Here is an 18,341-nt window from a genome sequence, read left to right as displayed (position 1 = left end):
ACACAGCAGAGACTCCACCGCTTCTCGATGCCTTCTGTGTTGCCATAAGTTAGCTCAAAGATAGCTTTATTTTTTCAGAGTAATATTTTACAGGCTGTTAATCCAGAAAGTGGGTTATTGCCTTTGGGTATTTTGTGAAAAAATAAAACAGAAAACAACTGAGGTATTTCATTTGGTATAGCTGTTGCTGTGCATGGGCAATCTTTTATTTTTCTCTCATAATATATTAGGCTTCTCAGCACTCGGACTTCGTAAAGCAGCTTCACTAACATAGTTGTCTGCAAGCCCCTCAGAGCCTGTCTTGTCAATGATCTGTGAATTTAGAAGGATTTACACAAAAGATCATAATGAGCTGGGTTTGAAAGAGGCTGTAAAGGTGTGAGGTTTTTATCCTGAAGCCTGGAACAGCTATGATGGAGATACATATTGTGCCAGCTCCTGCACTCAGACAATGAGTGTCTTTTCATTTAAAAGTTATGTTACAAAAAATGCAAGCAGAGCTGTGAATTGAACAGTGCAGGACTAAGAATGCCCAAGGTCTGCCTTTACCACTGGCTTGGCCCTGTCATCTTTGCACAGTCACTTAACTTGACTATATTTTGACCTTTTCCCTCCCTTTTGTTACACTGAAGGTAAAACAGTAGAGTTCTACTCCGAATTAAATAATAAACTATTAATTTTTTTTTTAGATATAGAACGCGAGATTTTTTTTTTTGCCACATATCCATATATACAGAGCATCATCTCCAAGTACGACACATGCTTGTTGCACTACGCCTCAGAAACACTGCACGGCTGAGTTAAGGTTTGCAAAGCACTTCTGAATTTCAAAAAAGAGCACAGTCGCAAAGCAAATTGTAATAAGGACAGATGTTCAAGTTTGATAAAAGCTGAAGCAACAGCACAAAGCAATAACAGGCGGAAGTTATGACTGACATTTGACCCTCAATTCATTTGTGTATCTCCAAATGTCATCGATGTTTAAGACTGGTACTGGATGCGTTACAAAGCGGGGAATCACAGAGAAGTGTTAGCAGAAATAGGACAGTTCTTGTGCCAGAGTATCTGCATTTCCAATCTATCTGACATCTGAAGGACTCCATTTAAGGTCTGGACACCAGTTGGCAGATACAGTTGGTGCCACAGATGTAAATGGCTTGGAGGTACAGCTCCTGGAAAATATGATGGCTGCAAAGAACATCTCCCAGCTGGGAGCGCTTCGCCCGGCTCCGTCCAGCTCTGCTGCCAGCACGTTCCCTCTGCAGCAGGCTGGCACACTGCTGGCACCACCAACAGCTCTGCCACGAGGTTTCTGACTCGCAGCTTCAATAACACAGCGGAGATGGGCAGAGTTAACCACAAAACTGGGGTCTCTGTGTACTTAACTCGCACGCTGTAGCACATGGATACAGCTAGGTCAGGACACTACTACACTGGTTTGCTTTTCACTTGTGATGTGTAACATATGCCTGTTTGTAGCTCGGAGTCTGCTCTTTGTCACACTGCATGAGAAAGACTTTTAAACCACTGTTCACAGGACATTTGACATGTTCAGAAATTCCCTTCTATGTCAAACAAATAGACTGGAGAATTCCTCAGGACAGAGAAAAAGCTAGAATATATGTTGTTATATACACTAACTAGACCCCTGGAACACGCATGTAGAACAAGGCTTAGAATCATGGAATCATTAGGTTGGAAAGGACCTGAGATCATCGAGTCCAACCACTAACCTAACTGCCAGGTCCACCTCTAAATCATGTCCCTAAACACCACATCCACACGTTTTTTGAACACTTCCAGGGACTGGGATTGTACCAGTTCCCTGGGCAGCCTGTTCCAATGCCTAACCACTCTCTCCATGAAGAAATTTTTTCCTAATATCTAATCTAAACCTCCCCTGGAACAACTTGAGGCCGTTTCCTCTTGTCCCGTTGCTTGCTACCCGGGCTTGTGACATGCAAAATTGATCTTAATTTAAAAAAAAAAAAAAAAAAAAAGTTTTGTGAAAAAAGTTAGAGGCATATTTGATGGGAGGCCAGAATATCGTTGCCTGAAGTAGAAAGATATTTACAGACAAAGATGTGCAAAACTGGAACATAATTTTTGCCAAGTACAAATTAAGCTGATGTACTGTTAAAAGCTGGTGGCTCATACACTTTAAAAACATGATATTGGGACACAGACTGTGCTATGACAATCTATCTGTGCACAGACATGATAGGGATGATCCAGCATCCAGCTAGGAACTCGAACATCAACTTCTTACTTCTCCTGTGGCGTATTTAGGATGAGCTTTCTGAACACTAATATTAATCCAAACAAAGGCGTGCTTTCTTTTTGGCAAAAGACATTAACAGGTAAAAAAGAACAAAAAGAAATGAAGCCTTATGAAAGGTAAAGCAGCACTTCTGGATACATTTCTGAATATATCGTTTTGTTATGATGCACAGCTCTTCCTTATGTTGGATCTTATCTTCCTCACCCTGCGGCAACTTCATCGAAACTGTCCAGCAGAATTTTGCTGCCTTCAAGAGGAGAAGAAAAAAGAGGGAATAAGATAGAAGAGCAGCTTATATTCCAGAACGGTGTAATTGTAAACTAAAGTTCCACCAGAGGACATTAGAGATTATCTTTACACTGCTTGTCTCCACCTTCAGCTACAAAATCAAATATCTTTCTATGCTGCCTCCACCTCCCTCCCCTGTACTCTCTGACCTTTTCGTTAATAAATATTTTTACCATTAAAAAAATCACTTGCAACTTTACCCCCTCTTGTTCAGGGGGAACCACACAGAAAACAAAGACAAAAGACAACAAACAAGAATTAAAAAAACCCAAACAACAAAGCAGCAGAATGCTACCGTGTGATCACACACTTCGTGGCAAGTGACCACACCACTTGAGGTTCACAGCTCTGATAAAATGATAGCCTCACAGCTGGAGCGTCCACCAGCAAACAGATGATCTGAATCCAAGGCCCTCCACAGTCTGGAGAGCTCAAACCGTTATGGGACTTCACTCTAACCACAGGGCCATAAGCTAGTGTGACCTGGGTAGCTCTGCTGCCGCTGGAGGACAAGGACAAATGCAGAAGTGGCTGGTGAGGGACACAAGACACGGCACCTCCCTGAGCAAAGCGCACTTGGACACGTGTGCTCTAATCCCCTCCTTGCTCATTGCTGTGACCTGTAGGGCTGCGTTTCCAGTCTCTGGAACGACGTGCTCCAGCCAGTGACAAGGCACCCCTGACCCAGCCCCAGTCTTTATTTCTTTAATTTTTCACTAGTGTGACATAAAGGTTCTGCTACCCCCATGAACACCCACACACACGCATGGAGCCACCAAAAATCCCAGGTATTTGGGCTCCAAAAGACAACACCCTGTCCCCTTTAAGGAAAGTTTCACTATCTACAAACCAATTTTTCTGAGAGATCTCCACTGAAAATAGTTCAGCAGTAATGAGAGAGATTTCAAGAGTACTGATAGCACACAGAAAAACAAAACCTGTGGATTTTTGCAGGAGCTCTTTCCTTTCTTGGTCCCACTGGAAAACTCAACCCTGACTTTATTCATAAATCATGAAGGAAAACACAGCTCTAAGCCACCTCCTAGCCACACAACAGTCTGTTCATCAAAACAGGAGTGGGATGCAAACTGCCAGACAGCACAAAGGAATTTAGGTGTGATTCCCAAACTTTGAGGACAGCCAACAAAGAGCCTGCGCCTCCAGAAACAAAGAGAAGCTGCACGCTGAAAAGCATACACCTCCATCTCTGTAAGCGAGTCTCTGCTGCTGCTTTTGTTACTGTGCCTGTTTTCCACATCTGCTTCATCAAAACAATTATCATCTGCGGCCTTTCAAAATTATTTTCCGAAGATAAAACAATCATGCCAAGGACTAGTAAAAGCTCTCCACTGTTCCATATCTGCACAAATTACCTTGTATTTCAGATGATTTTATGTACATTTAATCACTGCAGATTAATTAGATGGCATAAAGAAATCAGAAAAACACTGAAGAGCTAACTTCAGTTTAAGTGCATATGCAGCTAACTTGTGGCTTTTTAGAACAATTTTAATTAAAAGTACTAGAAAAACCATCCAGCTGAAAATATTGGGAGCTTTGGGATGGGCTTAGCATAGCTAATTAATTGTATATTTAATCAAAGCAGCCTTTGGCTGTAATTAATAATCTATTTTCATCTGGTAATAAATATAGTAATTCTGTGAAACAGAATATATAATTTGCAGAATGCCATATGTACAGAAGATCCATGCTGAAAAGAGATCATTGCAAACCCAACCTTCAGAGAGCAGGTTGTTTTCTTTTTAAATATGTAAGACTATTTTGAAATCAGTTTAAATGTCATGTCATAACAACAATTTCTGAAAAAGATGCCCCAAAGTGCCTTGGATTCCTCCAAAAGAGGAAAAATAATCTAAAGCGACAGTAGGTTTGAATGAGCTTGACTTTTCCAGTGAACCATAGAGAGAATGCAAGAAATGTCCCACCGGCTCAGACCAACCACCTCCACCTAGGTAGCCTGCTTCCAGCAATGGCAATGGGAAATGCTATTAAGAGTGAGCATGTGAGGCAGCTACTTTTGGCAATCCATTCCCCCGTACCCTCCCAGGAGCTCAGAGAATTTTACAGATCATTTTTTTAAAAATGCCAGTTGCACAGAGAATCTGGAAAAAAAGCCTTTTTCACTTTGTTTCTAAATAGCAGAGTATAATAGTTGGCAGATTTCCAGCTCTAGCCATCCTGGCCAAATGCTGGATTTGATCCATGGAACCAGATGAAAACACTCCCATTAATGCAGCATAAACCTTCCAGCTTTGGGAGCCACAGAAACACTCATCCATCTACTCACACAGTGAAAGCCAAGAGCTGCTACAGCATCTTTTCTACTAGAGACTTCCTTTCATTTATGACACAAATTCCCAGTTGTGCTGCTGAAACATGTTTTTCATGTGGTCCTGCACTGAATTATCTCCACTCCTTTACTGGGTAGATGCAAATTTAAATAAAATAGCTACATTAATCTAACACGATGCATCTTTCGCTCCTAAAATATCTAATGTTCTAATATAAATAACAGCTTTGACTCGCTGCTTGCTTAGTTAGATCAGAATGCAAGACATTTTATCTGCATTGAAACATTTCATTCATTTGTAACAGTAAAAATACTTTCTTACCTTTTTGTGCAGTTAACACGAGACTGACTAAAAAATTATCAGCCTGATGCACCCTCCTGATACAATTAAATTGGCAAACAGATTAGATATTGATCTGCTAGCAAACATATATTGATGAATACCAGCTTATCGGGAATTAGCGTTGAAATGGAAATGGATGCTTCATTTATAATATATATTATACGTATATACACACACTGCAACCTCTGGTCATTATGACTGGACTACAGTGAATTTATAGATCTTTGCTTTTCTTTAAGCACACGCAAGTACAGCTGATCTGCAAGTACTGCTGATCTACATTTTGTAGCATTACAGGGAAGACTGGCTGTAAGCACTTTTCCTGTAGGAAAAGCTAACACTGTAGTTCTTTTTCGCTGTCTTCTCTTCTACGTTCTGTGCCTCTATTACAGATATATTCTCTTCTTTTCCTATCTAGGAATCAAAACCTGCTCTTCCTGATACTCACGCAAATACTGTCTTCTTCAGCGTGTTGCACAGATTTAAAGGTGCAAGTTGGCAGTGGACAGATTTCTGGAGGCCTTCCCCAGGGACCTCATTTTCATGGCCTGCTCTTTCAACAGGACACCAAAAAACTTAAGTGCTCTAGTCAAAGACTTGAAACATGGCTCTGAAGTCATCTTTGTGCCTCAGCTGTACCTTGTCTGGCAAAGGTATAGCATTTAAATGATTTTCTGGTTTTGGAAAAAAGTGGGAATTGCATTTGACTATAAACCTCTCTCATTGCCTTCCAAGAGTTACAGTTCGGCCTTTCTCCACAGCAGACAGGTCCTAATCATACTCAGCTAGTTCATCAGCCTTGTTCTTACCCATGAAAAAACATCTCTGGAACAGGATTCTGCAAACTACTCTAATTACAAGTGAAACAGCAAAGGGGCTTACTCTGCATATTTACTCCATAACTAACATTCCCTAATAGCAAACCATTCTCAGTGTTCAGTCACATTCTCCTTCATTCTGTTGGATCTCACTGTTGCTAGTTGCGCTTCATTTGGCACACTTTCCATTGCCCAACGTATCATCATTATTTTTCAAGACATCCCCAAATTATAGGATAGTGGATACCTTTGGAATAAAGACGTAAATACATACGTCAGTTATGTGCACCAAGAATATGCAGAAAAATGCAGAAGTCAACAATTTGTATTTGGGCTCCATCTTGACGACAGGCTTTCCTAGTATTTTCCGCAGAGCCCTCTTTTTAGAAGATGTCAGCCTATGTATGTGTTAGCCTTACTCAGGCAGTTTGTTCCATAAACAGTAAAGAGAAGAAACTGCTTTGTAGTAAAGACATATGTTGGAGGAGAATCAATCAAACCGTAACCATGGAATTTAAGGTATAAACCCCTTCATTTCCACCTGTGAATCTTCCACAGCAAGCCACTTGCTGCCAAGGCGTAATACCTTAGGTAGCACTGATCAGAAGATAAAGGTGATAGTTTAAAGTAGTCAAAACCAGCTGTGTTGATCAACAACTGTGCATATAAGAAGAGCAATAAAGACAGATGAGGCAGTATGTTCATCTACACATGGTATCAATAACATTTCATATTCCACATCCTGAAATGGTAGAAATCTTCATATCTGTAACATTTAACTATGTATGTCCTCGAGCTCTGCCTTCTATTCTTTTACACAATTGCCTCCCACTGCATATTTCATGGGGAAAAAGACTGGAAAGAGGTGTGCTTAATAAATGGAACCATTAAAATGTTTGGATTGCTGCTGTTTTTGCAGGCATTATCACAGCAGAAATCATTCATCTGTTCTGCTCTGTGTAGATTCTCTACCTCAAGCTCAGTGAAAATAAAAGTACATCAAAACAGTAAAAATGGCAATCTGATCGATGAGCAAAAATGATCAAAATGCTGCTTCATATGTCCTAGTGCTGATGCATGCCTTCAAGATCTGATTTAAGAAGGTACCAGAGCAACCATACGTTGAAAAAAAAAAACCAAAACAAAACAGGTGGCTTTGAAAATATCAGAACATGCAATATGTCTCATTTCTACTGTAAGAGATGGAGTTGGACTTGATCTCATCTCCATTGTTTTCAATAAATGATCTAATAACAGAGCATTTCTCTGTTTCAATGACACACAACACAGAGTTAGTCATGGTATTATTGCTACTATTATCTAAAGACATCAGAGTAAAGTACATAGAACATGATAATATATCTCGTACAAGAAAAGGTCATGCAGCGGTTCCACAATTTGCTGATCCTAAATATATGGACAGTTGTATCACCCTGCATTATAATCACATTTCTGATGTATTGCCAGAGTGCATGATAGCAAGTTTATGGTACAATGCCAATTACATGACACTGTGGGAGAACAGACAACTGTTGAACCAGCATAAAGTTAGAATGGTGCAGACAGATGATATCTGATTCGGTATTAAGCATAAGCCTGCTGGTAGGAAATTAGCCAATCAACATTTTTGCAACAAAACTGGAAGATGAATTTTAACCCAATCAATGATAAGTGCAATGCAGTCACAGAACTTGCTCTCTTGTATTTATGAACCCTAGAGCTGCATTTACCGCATCACTGAATGACAGCCCAAGAGAGCTGGGGAATATACAAGGAATTTAGCCAGGCAAGCCTTTCTTTTAATCCACAACAGACACAACAACTTTAAATGAAATGAGGACTGTAGCAGTCACTCTGAATTAAACTGAGCTGTATTAATTATACAAAGGCTAACAAAGGGTAGTTAGCACACGTAGAGCAAGAGGTGGTGTAAGCAAAGAGTAAGAACCCAGAAAGAGAGAAGAACAAGGAATCAGCAGGTTGGAACAGTCAAGGGTTACCTTAGTCAGGCATAGATTATGGGAAAATAATATACCAGAACGTCTCTATCTAGTTTATGATTTGGGGTATGAGTGACATTTGTCTGTCTCTGAGGCAGAACCGCCTGTTCTGCAGGTCCAGTTACACAACAGATTTTATTTCCTTTGCAGAAGAAGTTATCACAGTACGTGTTTCTTATTGATTGATGGAGACAGGATCCATCATTAAAATGGATCAAAAATTAGATATTGTTCCTCTAAGACTGCAAAAGGGGAATCTCTGTGAAAAAGAAATTGGGGGGGGGGGAGAAATCAAAATCAATCTGTTGCCATTACAGAACAATACCAATTAAAGCTGGATTTAACTAATTCAAAAATATTATTGACTACATTGGCACAAGGTAATGTCAAATCACATCACCAATTAAGAATAGGGAAAATAACTGCAAGACTTGAATGAAGTATACAGAGATAATTAATCCTCTAATTAGGATGCTAAAATTAGTTCAGGAATTGAAGGGTGAAATGCTTTCATCTGCTCTTATCTATGCAAAAGAGTTCCCATCTTTTACTTTTTAAGAAATGATTCATCTTTTCCATTCTGGTGTATCAATGCATTTTTTCCATTAGTGTATGTCTAGGATTGTAAACCATACATGAAAGCCTGTTTCTGAGAAATTTCCTCTCTTAGTTTAGGAATTTACCTTACCCACTCAGATAAATTGGACAAGCAGACACATCACAAAGGTGCCTTGGATCTTCTGGATTTAGCACTGAACTGAGCTTCCTGAACTCATGAGGAATTTAAAGCTTTTTAGGATATGTTTGAAGGTCAAACACTTTACACATTTTCTACGAGAAGTGTTTGCTTTTTAGAAACAGCTATTATACAGAAGTCTTGCACATGGAAGCTTGTCCCACACACACAAATGCCCTCTGCCAAAGACATAAGCTCACTACTGAGACTATTGGGCATAATCAATCTTTTGCCATTCTTAAAAAAAACCAAACCAAACCAAAAAAGCTATGAACCCAGGCCTTGAAAGCTTCCAGAATTAATCACCGGTAGATCCAGTAATGTGAGTGAGTCGAGGCTAGAAGTACCATCATGTTGCTGGAGAAGGATGAGGGTGAGGAGAAAACAGAAATGAAAGCGATTAAAACAACCAGAGTATCTCCTGTGACTTCGTGACAGTTGTGCACCAGGGAAAGAGGTCGCAACTCGATTTCACCCGTCTCCTCTCAGGGCCACAGTGAGCCCATTTCTCAGTCAAGGAGAAGAGACAGGGATTTGCTGCATCTTTTTTTAGAATGAGTCACACTTGGGAAAACCACACTAAATATTCCAAATTTCAAACGTGCCAAGACAGAGCTTTGATCAAGACAAAGTAACACTTAAAATGCAGGGCACACCACACGTTAGAGGAAGATCTACTTCCAGCCCCTGCCACCGCCCATCCTGGTGGCAATCACCTGGATGGTATATTGTATTGAATCACATAGTCTCCCATGGCTCAGTGTTGTAAGCCAGAAGGTTGGCTGGTGTGAACTGGTCTAGATGGTAACATTTAGATGGAAAATGGCAGGACCACAAGCTAAAATGGAGGAAAAGTATACATCACAGAAAAATGGCAGGCTACTCATGAGGCAGAGTGATGGAGAGCAAAGGGAAATGAACTGCTAGCCTTGCTTCTTCAAACCAAATCCAGGAATAAATGCGTCTCAGCTCTTAACTCTCACAAGTTTCAAGCACATCTATGGTTACTCTCACAAGTTTCAAGCACGTCTATAGTTATTCTCTAAATTAGATAAGGCACCAGGATCAGATACAGTACATTAAAAAAGAAACCCTGTAGAGAAAGGCAAAGCTGTTCATTCTTGTTATGGATCACTTACAAGCTCTTTTTGCTGTTCACATCATTGTTAAGAGTTATTTTAATTTTTTTTTAAAGTTGCATGACTTATATTGGTGAGTAAAACAAGAACAGCAGGATACAACTCCCATCTCCATAACTCTTTCATCTGCTTAGCTGACTGTATTAGCCACTTTCTCTGAATGGAGAACGGGGGAAAGTTCAACAGCAGACTGACATAATAACGAGGACACAAAATATAGATGAAAAGAATACACGTCTAAATGTCTGATGAACTGATATTAGCATATAAATGCAATATATGTACAACAGCAGCCTTTGAATTAAACCACAAAGAACACTGTCTACTTGATTAGTTGTTTATTTTTTCTTTTGAGGGGACATATCAGAGCCACAGATTGATGCTTTAATAAGGAACCCGAAAACCTTTAGTGGAGATTAAAAGGGCTAGTGGTTAGATGTCATAATTCATGGATACTGATTGCGCAGGACTTTGACAAGAACCATTAATTGTCACCGTGTAGCCACCTTCTGAAGTCACATACTCAATTTAGTTCTAGTTCTTACAAGATGCGGTAGGATCATTAACGGAAGCTTGAGGCTAAGCACTGATAATGGGACTATTTTAATATTCTCGGTACTTTTACAAAGGACCAGCATGTCATACGTCAGTTCTACATATTGCACCTAAACTCTCAAAAGAAAAAAAAAGGCTTTTTGTTGCCTCCAGTGTTATCTAAGAAAGAGAGGTGTTAGGGTTTCTGCACTCTTTTGCAAGCCTGAGGCACAGCAGGAATCTGAAAAAAACCCACAAAAAAACCCAATCCACAGAGGACTTCCATATTTCCTTTGTTTGTGGTCTGGCTCACTTTTTGGACTAATCTTACGGATTGCCTACTGTTCCACAGTACAAGTCACTGTTCATTTAAAAAAAAGGGAAAACAATTAAAAGCAAAGGGTGACTTCTTTCTTCCTCTGAAGACTTCAGGAGTTCTAGGAGGTAAGATCATTTTTTTCCCCCAGTGACAATCAGGATGGATAAACCACCAGATTAATGAAAAATACAACAGAAACTTTCCCATTCTCCCTTCCTTCTTCTCTGCAGTTGCTTCAGAGCAACAAAACAGAAACACAGCAGAATAAACAGAGGCCAAATGTGCCCGTGCAGGCAGAAAAGCAGACAAACATTTCAACATGAGGCCAGGTCTCAGTGCTCGTAATTAAGGCGATAGCAGGATTTAGATCGAATAGGTAAGTATAGGAGAGGCATGCAGGGGAAGGAGGTTCCCTCAGGCCACCGTGTCCATCCCACCTTGGAGGACTGGCAAGTTTATTCTACCACAGGCTTATACTACCATACAAACGTGAGGAAGGATCCACCTCACCTGCCTTTTAGATATCCGTAGCAGTATGTCTAGTGGCTGCAGGCTTCCTTTGAAGTCAAAGTGGGGAAGAAGGTAGCTTCAAGCCAATGCATCTGATCCATTTTACCTCTGTTAAGGAAGAGATCAGCTGCCCTCTGATGGTGCCTGTTCCGGTAAGAAACTGTTTTTCCCAAGTCCAGGCACATGGCTGAAATAGGGCAGATGAATCCCATTCAAGCCTCATTAATTTCTTGACAGCTTGGCTACTGACTGCAATGAGCTAGTATTTCATCTAGTGGGTAACTGGGCATCGGCCTTCATGGTGAGGAAAATATACAATAAAAAAATCCAGCAAGAGTAAAATAAAATAAAAATAGCTTCACTAACAAGCCATCAGAAGTTTTTGTTCAGGTAGTCTTACTTTTACTTACGTTTTGCTAATTAGATGCAGACGTTTGCTAATTAAGATCACCTTCTAGTGTTTTAATGGCTTAATTTGAATACTGTCACTGTTCACGCAGGACTGCTTCAGGTCTCGCTTCAGACTGATACTGAGCTCAGAATCTGGCTTTATGCCTCTAACAGCCACAGGGTTTTTGTTTTTTCTTTTCTTTTTTTTTCCCCCCCTTTTCTTTTTTGAGAGAGAGAGTGAGATATTTCTCAGAGTGAGAGAGCAAAACTGGTAATATTTCAGGAAGCTTCAAAACTGAAACTAATTCACTGTTCATAAAAAAGGAAACAAAGCCCAAGAAGAAGGTTCATCACCACGATTTCCCCTGAGGTTGGCCAATTAATTTTGGTTATGGTATGTTTGGAAGATTCAAATCCTGCTTTGTTTACAACTCATTCTATATTATTTAACACGTTATCACTGTTGACATCACATTAATTAAATAAGCACAGAGACAGATTGTTCCAGCTCTTGAAAGCAGAGTGAATAAAAGACCCCACAAGAACAGATTTCTCTCCCTCACACATTGCAAACACCAGATCAGAGCTAGAAGTATTTCCTGTCACAATTTCATCAGGTACCAATCTTTCAGCATCTGAGCAATTTCTGTTTTGATTACACGCAGCACATGACGAATTAAAAACTGCCAGAAGCCTCACAAAGCCATTCATGGAGCGGCAACCCACTTTCACGGTCTGCCTCTGAGATCTCATGCACCACAAAGGGAATTCACTGGACCAAAAGGTCACGGGAAACTTGTGTGTGAAGAGGGAGTTTGCTCTCAGCAGTCCCTGAGCAGCACCGATGCCAGACTGGAGTCATGTCCTGCTTCCAGCGTCTTGAGGAATTGATTTAGAGCAGTAAGGGAGACATATCTGGGAGAAAACTGCTACTAAAGCACTTTATAGATAGTGAAAACCATGCCATTTAAATATTTACATGTTGATACCCTGGCAGGGTCTCCTAGGACAGCTGATCTTTTAGCTACTCTTACTCGTTCCATGGCTCCTCACTCATCAATATATTCTTAATGCCACGAATGGAAAAGCAAGTATTTCCTTCAGTTCCTGCAGACCGTGAAGGCTGCTGCTGAGCGAAGAGCCCACTTGGAAAGACTTGATCAACAGCCAAAGCGAGCACGTCGATGGGCTATGCTGTTCTCGCTCTCTCACACCCAGCACAGTCCACCCAGAGCAGGACTGCTAACGTTGTGTCACCCACTGCAGAAATACAATTTCTCTCCTCTTCTCTTAATGAAGACATCCCCTTTGTGCTGGTTTTGGCTGGGATAGAGTTAACTTTCTTCACAGTAGCTAGTATGGGGCTATGTTTCGGATTTGTGCTGAAAACTGCTGATAATAGAGAGATGTTTTTGTTACTGCTGAGCAGGGCTTACACAGAGTCAAGGCCTTTTCTGCTTCTCACACCACCCCACCAGCGAGTGGGCTGGGGGTGCACAAGAAGCTGGGAGGGGACACAGCCGGGACAGCTGGCCCCAACTGACCAAAGGGCTATTCCATAACATAGGACGTCATGCTCAGCATATAAAGCTGGGGGAAGAAGGAAGGGGGGGATGTTCGGAGCGATGGTGTTTGTCTTCCCAAGTAACCGTTACGCATGATGGAGCCCTGCTTTCCTGGAGATGGCTGCACACCTGCCTGCCCATGGGAAGTAGTGAATGAATTCCTTGTTTTGGTTTGCTTGCGTGCGCGGCTTTTGCTTTACCTATTAAACTGTCTTTATCTCAACCTACGAGTTTTCTCACTTTTACTCTTCTGATTCTCCCCCCCATCCCACTGGGGGGGAGTGAGTGAGCGGCTGGGTGGTGCTTAGCTGCTGGCTGGGGTTAAACCACGACACCCTTCCACACACTGATTCCAAGAATCAGAATAACTGCAGCTGTTTCTGTTTCACACCTTTTTCATATTTCCTTTTATGCACCTTTGTGTCCTAACTCTGCCTCCTTCTCCCCAGCTAACACGCTGTCTCTTGCCCAAGGAACTCCCTCCATGAGCTCCGTATCTCCAGATGTTCGATCGTAACGGATGTACTATGCAGAGTTCATTTGTTTTACATAAATAGCCTATGGGAGCACCTTGGAATGACCACACATCTTTCAGGTGTGCTATTAATATAAAATAAACTATTTTAACACATCCTTAATCTTTCTTTAATAATCCATCCTAAGTAAATTATCTTGAAGCAATGCTGGACTATGATTGATGGCTCTCTATAAAATCTCACTGTTGGCTCAGTACAAAAGAAATACCCTACTAATAATAGAAAGCTCACCCTGGATATTCAAACAGCCTTCTTGAAGAAACAACGGGATGGAAAAGAGTACTGATATTTCTGAAACTAGTTCAGCAAGTCTCGTGTTCTGTATTAAATAAGATAGATGCCTTCCTCTGCCTGCTCGCAGCGCTAACAGCTCGCCCTGTGTATGGATCACCAGAGTTATTGCTAAGTGCAGCATCACTGTACATGAAGTACTAGCACTTCCATGCAAACAGCCCTTATCAGAGTTGTATTTGCACATCTATACAAGGTGATTGTTGTAAAGGCATGGACACTTACTGCAACAGCCTGTGCCCTATGCTACTTGAATTATTGATCAATTACAAACAAATTACTAACAACTATGAATCGTTAAATCCTTATAATAAATCACATAGACAAATAAAACATGCCTAGGTTGAATAATCTTGTCTTTCTCTGTTCCTCTTCCTGAATTCACTACCAGAAGCGTGGCACTAACTTATTCATAGTAAGGCAGTATATTCAAAGAGTTCATGGTCTTTTGAAGTAAAAAGAGCACCTCCTCATGCATTATTATCTCAGCTGCCAAAATAGAGACTGCTAATAAGTTTATCCTCCAAAATAGTTACATCTCTGAAGAAGTTCAGCATAAAAAATTACCAAGTATGGCAACAGATTGCCTTTTTGTTCCTTTTAAAGCATTTCACTCCAGCAACTTTGATAAACACAGAATCCTTGAAAAATGCGGTGATGTTATCTAGTAATACACCTCACACTGCCCTAATTCAGCAAAGATAAGTGAATAAAAAAAAAATGTTATTGATCAGATAAGGTAGATCACACAGTATTTGAGAAATTATAGCTTTGCTAAGCTATATTTTGCCATTAAACTACTTCTGATTTCACAGGGACTTCCTACATTCCATTGTAGTTTATTTAGCAAACAGTCTCCTTATGCCTTCCCCAGAAGGAAAACACATGGATTCTGGTTCAAAGGCTCCCAATTCCTTAAAGAAATGGAAAATGCAGAGTTTAAAAGTGACTCAAGATCCTAAATAGTACACTGGATCCACGCCATATACCTCATGCCATAGGGCATTACTTCTCCATGTCTTAGGGAAGAGTTTCCTTTGCCTGGTGCTTTACTTGGCTATACTAAAGAGTAAGATAACTTTTAACCACCAAATAAGCCACCAAATTTAGGGTAGACCTAGACGGTCCCTGAAGTTTTTACCAGAACTGTCATCTGTATATAGAAAAGGGAATGTGTAGGGCATCAAACAAAAAGGCTAATTCCCCAGGCTACTTAGCTGGCTTTCTAATTTCCAGTTACAAAGACAAATCTCTAACCTGGTTGACTGCGAGTAAGTCGGCGAGTACCTCAAATATAAACTTTGACATGAACTCACAAGGACTAGTCATTCTTATTCCCTCCCAAATCACATCAGGTTTCAGTCTGTGAAGACCAGCATTAACCAAAGGTTGCAGAAGTCACAAATCTTTTACTTCTCTAGGGCACAATGTTGATTGCTTAGAAACTCATCACAGTATTTCCATTTGCATTTTACGGTTTATTTTATTTTCTCCAGAGCATAACCCAGCCTCAGTGTGCTTCACATTCTTTCAACTCACAGACCAGTCTCTTCAATGCAAGACACCCTTCTCTTTCTTCTACATTATCTCTGAGTCTTCAGATAAGTACCAGCATGGATCACACTACAGAGATGGAGTCCTTATTGTCGCATGTATTGTTATGGAGGTGTCGTGGTTTAACCCCAGCTAGCAACTAAGCACCACGCAGCCGCTCGTTCGCTCCCCCCTTGGTGGGATGGGGGAGAGAATCAGAAGGGTAACAGGGAGAAAACTCGTGGGTTGAGATAAGAACAGTTTAATACTTGAAGTAAAATAGAACTAGAACAGTTAAATAGGTAAAGCAAAAGCTGTGCACGCAAACAAAGCAAACCAAGGAATTGATCGCTACTTCCCATGGGCAGGCAGGTGTTCAGCCATCCCCAGGAAAGCAGGGCTCCATCACGCATAACGGTTACTTGGGAAGACAAATGCCATAACTCCGAATGTCCTCCCCTTCCTTCTTCTTCCCCAATTTATATGCTGAGCATGATGCCATACGGTATGGAATAGCCTTGTGGCCAGTCTGGGTCAGCTGTCCTGGCTGTGCCCCCTCCCAGCTTCTTGTGCACCGGCCAGAGCACGGGAAGCTGAAATGTCCTTGGCCAGTCTGAGCACCACTTAGCAACAGCCTAGCACTACTTAGCAAGAACCAAAACATCAGTGTATCATCAACATTTTTCTCATCCTAAACCCAAAACACAGCCCCATACTGGCTACCAAGGAGAAAATTAACTCTATCCCAGCTGAAACCAGGAAAGGAGGCTTCTACAGTTTACAACAAAACAGCAGTCCCTACACACCTCTGCCACAGAAATTGCCCTAATTTCATGGTCTTCCTACATGCTTCAGGGCTTTGTCCTTACAGAAGCAACATTGTTGCTCCAGGACTTTCAAGCATTTTTAAACTCAGAATAAATATGTATGCTGTAGACCCAGTAAAGACATAGGGAAGAGTGAACATTTCACTACTTGTTCTGCTAGTGCATGTGCAAGAGCCATACTCACTGGTGTCAGAGTTGTCAATACTGGGACTGCCAGTGTCAAGACCACACCAAGGCTGCTGGGAATATCAAAATACAAGAAGGCTTGAAATCAAGCCTTCACCAGAACAAGTGAAACCACAACAGCAGCCTTCCCCAGCACTGAGGCAGGCATCGTCTCTGCTGATAAAGTCCTCCCTGACTGATCTTTGAAGGGTTTTGAGGAAGCACTGGGTAGTACTAATTTATCTTGCCTTATTCGAGTCATGATCATCACTTCTGTACCCAAGTTGATCTGTATGGGCTGGTTAAGTAGATGCAGCTTGAGCTAAGTGGCCCTTTTGGCTCTTGAAAGGGAAGGATTTGTACAGTGGAGGATCCTGCAGACAGGAGCAGACGAGGCTGCCAAGAGCAGGATGAGCGGGAGGTCTTCCAACAAGGCATGTGGCTGGGCAGGCAGGCAGGGGCTTGGGAAGGAGATCCCTATCGAAGACTGTGAAATGGGTTGAAGGAGGAATGAAGCATGCTTCTCTGTTGATGCTACAGATAGTAAGATAACAGTGGGTGGCTACAAACACTTTGGTTTTTATGCTATTCTCAGGGAATGCAGCAAAACATAAGTGCTTGTATTGCCACTCAGGCACTACTGCCCAAAAGTACCTGCTTTCTCATACACACACAGGGACGTCATATGCAGGTAGATTTCCACTGACATGTTCAGAAAGAAACACAGATAGGCATTATTAATTATATTATCATGTTAACAGCTATAAAATGTGGTGGATATATCAGGAAACGGCTGTCCTGTCTTCGTACGAATGCATAACCAACAGTCTGAGCTTAGCAGTATACAAACAAAAAAACAAACATAAAAACATAAACCAAAAGGAAGAACACAGACCGACAATAAGACTGTGAAATTTGCTTAATCAGCATATCATTTATGTCACCATCTCATTCTGTAAGTACTATTGCTGTTAAATCATACATCTGTTTTTGAGACTATGATTAGTGCCCCTTTAACAAGTTATAGAAATAAGTGCAACTTCAAGGATGCAACAAAAGGCAAAAAAGCTGCTGAACACTGGAGCAAACTGGATCTTATTTTTAAACAAATGCTCCTGACTCTTCAACTAATGGAAAACAAACAAAAGCCAAAACACTGAGCATCTTTAAAGATGTCACCACTATTATTCTAATTACACTGAAAGTCTGGCAAGCTGAGTCAAACACCCTTCAGTAATCCCCAAATGGATTCCTTTAGTTACATTTCAGTAAACCCCAAGTGGATTCATTTAGTTACTTGAAAAAAAAAAGGAAATATTTTATCATAATAAATTGCTTTTCAAGAATAAGAACGATTTTAACTTTAGGATTGCTAGTTAGTCTCAAAATAGCATCAATTATACTGAAAATTCTGTTTACACAGAAGAAATAGGAGGTTTTATCACTCAAAATTAGTGGCTGTTGCTAGGACTTCTGACAGCTACGCAAGACATTGGGGAGTTCCCAGAAAGCTGTTTTAACCAAACTGAGCTGAAATAATTTGTAACTTCAGTGCTTTGTTCTACGCCCAGAAGCCTGAAACTCAGACCCATCTGACAAGACACGTTCCAGCACTGTGAGAAGGCTAAGGGAGACCTTACTGATGCCATCAACAGCCTCGTCGGGAGGTACAGACAGGACAGAGCCAGGCTCTTCCCAGCGATGCACAGCAGCAGGACGGGAGCCAGTGGACACAAGTCAAAATGAGGGAAATCC

The 18,341-nt window shown here is 41.0% G+C and overlaps 1 protein-coding gene across 3 annotated transcripts in view; it reads right to left on the bottom strand.

Moving 5' to 3' along the window:
• Positions 1 to 18,341, bottom strand: part of PDZRN4 (PDZ domain containing ring finger 4) — a 253,950-nt gene that overhangs the window by 61,312 nt on the left and 174,297 nt on the right. The gene's annotated exons all lie outside the window — the stretch shown is intronic.

Source organism: Nipponia nippon, unplaced genomic scaffold, assembly GCF_047370975.1.
Source record: "Nipponia nippon isolate SJK-2023a ecotype South Korea unplaced genomic scaffold, ASM4737097v1 scaffold_3, whole genome shotgun sequence".
Lineage (NCBI taxonomy): Eukaryota > Metazoa > Chordata > Aves > Pelecaniformes > Threskiornithidae > Nipponia > Nipponia nippon.
The sequence above is the reverse complement of the archived record's forward strand: the minus strand, read 5'-3'. Positions and strand labels throughout refer to the sequence as shown.